Raw genomic sequence first — 5,470 nt, forward strand, 5'->3', positions numbered from 1 at the left:
CTCATGTCTTTCTAAGGTGTATATCTTTGATTATAGTTTCTATTTTCATAAAGCTTCTTGTATTCTCTACTCAAAACAGGTATAAATAATGTCTGCATATAACTAATCAATAATCAGCCATTTTGTCCAGATTTTCAAATGTGTTGGTATAAAGCTACCATAGTATTCTTTTATAATTAAAAAAAATTCTCTGTTTTATAGCTAGTCCCATCTCTATCATATTTGCCAAATATTGCTTATTTTATTGATCTTTGTAAAGAACAAGCTTTTGGTTTTATTTGTCAAGTGTACTGCTTTTCTTCTCTATTTTTGACTTTCCTCTTGATTAATTTTGTCCTTCCACTCTTTGGGATTTACCTTGTTCTTTTTCTATGTCTACTGTCCATTTCCTGTAGCTTCAAGAGCCATTTTCAACAACTCAACGAGCTCTGCCGGCTGTGTCATGGCCACTTCATCATACGCCATTAAAACTTAATCTCATACACTGGGTGAAGACTCAGCAGTCTTATTTTGCTTTCAAAATTGTTCTATGGCCTTGGATCCTTCTTCTTCTCCTAAATTAGCACTATCATCAGGGAAAATTCTAGTGGGCCTAGAATTCTAGGCTTGCCTTTCCTGCAGTTTCATAATCAAAGACAAAACATTTCCACCCTTTTTTTGATGTTGATCAAAAATTTAGCAACACTTCTTTGCACTGTATTCAAATCCCAAAATATAAGCAAGCCTTCATGCACACAGGCTCACTGAAATGTCATAATTTTAAACTATGTACGACCTTGAACAATGACCTTTCCAGATACTCCACACTCTTCCTAGGTGTTCAGACTTTTTCATTCCTACAACATCTTTTACACATGGTTGATTTGTGTCATAAGTTCCTCCTCACTCCCACTTCTGAGTATATATCCAAAGGAAACATCATCATGATTTGAAGAGATATCTGTACTCCCATGTTCATTGTAGCATTATGCACAAGAGCCAAGGTATGGAAACAACCTAAGTGTCCACAGTAGATTAATGGATAAAGGATATATGGTATATATATACAATAGAATATTATTCAACCTTAAAAAAGAAGAAAATCCTATCATTTAAGTCAAAATGGATAAAACTGGAGGACACTATGCTAAGTGAAATAAGACAAAGACAAATAGTGCATGATGTCACTTATATGTGGACTCTAAAAAAGTAATGAAATAAATCAACTCTTCCCTCCCTGGACATTTTCCTCAGCAGAATCTAGCAGCCTCTACTATGAGTCTTATCTTTTTTTTTATTGTTTGTACCAGATCACAACCCCAGGGAACCTATGTATTTACCGATGTGTATCTACATCATAGTTTACCATTGTTCTTTTTCTTTGTAATTCATTCCTTCCACTTCTGGCATCAGAACCTCATTTTTACTTTGGAGAAGTCCTCGTGATTCAGGTAGGCTGTGTGTCTCCTCCCTAGGCTGTGTGACTTGCGGCTGGCTAGACACGGTGTTTCACATATACTCTATATGTCTTAAGTACTTACTTCTCTGTTTTCCATCATTTTCCCTCCAAATTTTTGTGTAGTTATTTTTTAATTGACATTTGTATTCCTTTCTTTTGTTTGACTAAGGTACTCTTCAACCAAACTTCTGAGTGCTTAATTTCAACTTTTTTAATTCTAGAAGTTTCTTTTGGTTGCATTTCAGATAATTTTTGCTTAAATTGTACATGTCCCTTTTTTAATACATTAATCATAATTTTAAATAATAGTTTCATTTAGATATAATTTACTTTCCATATTATTTAAAGTGTACAATTTAATGTGTTATGCATCTACCACCACAATCAATTTTAGAACTTTCATCCACCCCCAAAAAGAAAAAGAATCTATTATAGGTCACTCACTCCCCCATTTCTCCAAACCCTAGGCAGCCACTAATATACTTTGTCTCTACAGATTTGTCTAGACTGGACATTGCATACAAATGGAATCATACAATTACTTAGCATGGTTTCAAGGTTCATCCATGTTGTAGCATGCATCAGTACTTGATTTCTTTTTATGGCTGAATAATATTCCATGGTGTGGATATTACTATGTTTCATTTATCCATTCATAGTAAATGGCCATTTGGTTATTTCCACTTTGGGGCTCTTATGAATAATAATGCTGCTGTGGTTGGATTTATGTGCAAGTTTTATATGCAGGTCTAGATTTGTTTTTTAAATTGACAGACTATTTAGGAGAAGTTTCTGGTTTACAGAAAAATTAAGCAGAAAGGACAGAGTTCTCATACCTCCTTACCTCTCTAGCCAGTTTCCCCTATTATTAACATCTTACATTAGCGTAAGACATTTGTTATAGTTAATGAACCCATATTGATACATTATTACTAACTAATGTCCATGGTTTACTTTAGACTTCACTCTTTGTTTTGTACATTATCTGATTTTTGACAAATGTGCAATAACCTGTATCCACCATTACAAAACCATACACAGGAATTTCTTTGCCTTTAAAATTCCACGCTTCACCCATCCTTTTCTCCCTCCCCACAACCTCTGGCAACCACTGATCTTTTGACTGTCTCCACACTTTTGCCTTTTCCTAAATTTCATATAGCTGCAATCGTATAATATGCATATAGCCTTTGCAGATTGGCTTTTTTTCACTTAGCAATATGCATTCAAGCTTCTTCCATGTCTTTTCATGGCTTCATAGCCTTTTCTCTTTATTGCCCAATGCTATTCCTTTGTACTGATATACCATAGCTTGTTTATCCATTCACCTATTGAAAAACATCTTGGTTGATTTCAAGTTTTGGCAATTATGAAAGAAACTGTTATAAACATCCATGTGCAGGTTTTTATGCAGACATAACTTTTCAGTTCCTATGGGTAAATACCAAAGAGCATGATTACTAGATCACTGTATGGTAAAAGTATGTTTCGTTTTGTAAGAAACTGCCAAGTATCCTGCTAGCAACAAATGAGAATTTCAGTTGTTCTGCATCGTAAACAACTTTGGTATTTCATTATTTGAATTTTAGCCATTTGAATAGGTGTGTAGTGGTATCTCGTTATTGTTCTAATTTAAAATTCCCTGACGACATGGAATGTGTAGCATCTTTTCATATGCTTATTTGCCATGTGTCTGTTTTGTTTTGTTTTTTAACCAACGCCCACTAACTCTTGTCCTCCTGTGTCTATTTATATTGTCTTTTTTCTTTCTTTCTTTCTTTTTTTTGAGCTTTTGATCATTTAGTCTTTTTCCTGGTATGTCCAATTATTTTTATATTAAAATTGGGCTTAACTTATTTTAGGAAACTGTAAAGATACCTCCATATTCTGGATGTTGTTATCGTTCTCTTGAAAAGATTTCCTCTTGCCCATGGCAGACAGTTACCATAGGGACTGGAAACCTTAGTCCATTCTCATTTTGAGCTCATTCAAAGCTGTTTTTCAGTCTGTGTGAAGGGTGCTCTATTTCTGTCTTGTCCTTCCTCTACCGGTGTTGCCCTTTGGGATTACCATGTGAAAGTCTGGATTCTCCCTATTCCCAACTACCCTTGTATTTGTTAGGCTTTAAATGTAATGGTTCCCCCAGCCCTCTGAGACTAAGGATACGTGAAGCTTGTCATTCCATTAGTTGTTGCTTTTAGCTTGAGCTCTTGCTGTTTGCCTTCTGTGGTTACAGTCTTTTGAACTCCTTGGCTTTTCAGGTCCTAGGCTGTATGAGTTGAATCAGCAAATGCCCCAAGGAGAAAAGCACCAAATGTCAAGCTTGCGTCTGTGTTTCCCTTCTCTCCTGAACTTGGCCCACATGTCTTGGTGTCTCTCTAACATTCAGATGCTGGCGAACAGATGTTTTCTTACTGTATCCAGGTTTTCTAAAATTTCTTTAGACTTCACCTGATCTTATGTTATTATTGAAGTATCATCTCAATTATCCCTAGGAAGAAAATGTACAATATTATGTTTTTTTAATTTTCTATATTACCTCAGTTTCCGTAGAGACCTTTTACCTGATTGTTCAGTCTAGTTCCTGTGTTACCAGTGAGATGGAGATAGGTGGAGTCTAAGAATATTGGGGGGAAAATCACTGATGAATGATATGGCTCGTTCTTTTTGTTTATCCTCTCCTTATTTACCCTGGCAGCCTACATTTGCCCTTCTTGATTTGACCCAGTTGCCCAAATAAGCAACCCACTCTGGCAAAGACCTGACTTTACTCTCATAAATATCTGCATGTTAGGATAAGTTAGATGATGAACACCATGCCAAAGTTCTTTCTGTGACCAGTCAGAATGGCCATCATCAAAAAATCTACAAACAATAAATGCTGGAGAGGGTGTGGAGAAAAGGGAACCCTCTTGCACTGTTGGTGGGAATGTACATTGATACAGCCACTATTGAGTACAGTATGGAGGTTCCCTAAAAAACTAAAAATAGAACTACCGTATGACCCAGCAATCCCACTACTGGGCATATACCCTAATAAAACCATAATTCAAAAAGAGACATGTACCACCATGTTCATTGTGGCAGTATTTACAACTGCCAGGACATGGAAACAACCTAAGTGTCCATCGACAGATGAATGATAAAGAAGATGTGGCACATATATACAGTAGAATATTACTCAGCCATAAAAAGAAATGCAATTGAGTTATTTGCAGTGAGGTGGATGGAACTAGAGACTGTCATACAGAATTAAGTAAGTCAGAAAGAGAAAAACAAATACCGTATGCTAACACAGATATATGGAATCTGAAAAAAAAATTCTTCTGAAGAACCTAGGGGCAGGACAGGAATAAAGATGCAGACGTAGAGAATGGACTTGAGGACACGGGGAGGGGGAAGGGTAAGCTGGGATGAAGTGACAGAGTGGCTTGGACATATATACACTCCCAAATGTAAAATACAAACTAGTGGGAAGCAGCCACATAGCACAGGGAGATCAGCTCGGTGCTTTGTGACCACCTAGAGGGGTGGGGTAGGGAGGGTGGGAGGGAGACACAAGAGGGAGGAGATATGGGGATATATGTATATGTATAGCTGATTCACTTTGTTATAAAGCAGAAACTAACACAGCATTGTAAAGCAATTATACTCCAATAAAGATGTTAAAAAAACGAAAAGTTAGAGAGTAAAAAAATTCAAAAGAATTAGCCACACTCCTCCAACAGATTCTCTAACATTTAGCAGAACAGAATTCACACTGCATCTGGTTTATGAGTAAAAGACAAGTCAACTTTAAAGTGGATCAGAGATGACAACATTTCTTTTCCATGTGCCTGCTTTGGAGCCATATTTATGCTGACCACTCAAAACCTTCCTCTTGAGTATTCTGTGATATATTAGAAGCAGGAATAAGGGGTGTTAGTGCTGGAAGGGTCAGCCAGTGGTCTGGGATTTAATTCACATATCCTTTCTGCACCAGACTCTTTAAGATCATTGAGTAAGCCTAAGAATTTTGAAGCTGTAGAATTC

The sequence above is a fragment of the Mesoplodon mirus genome (assembly GCF_964341445.2).
Source record: "Mesoplodon mirus genome assembly, contig: HAP1_SCAFFOLD_317, whole genome shotgun sequence".
Lineage (NCBI taxonomy): Eukaryota > Metazoa > Chordata > Mammalia > Artiodactyla > Ziphiidae > Mesoplodon > Mesoplodon mirus.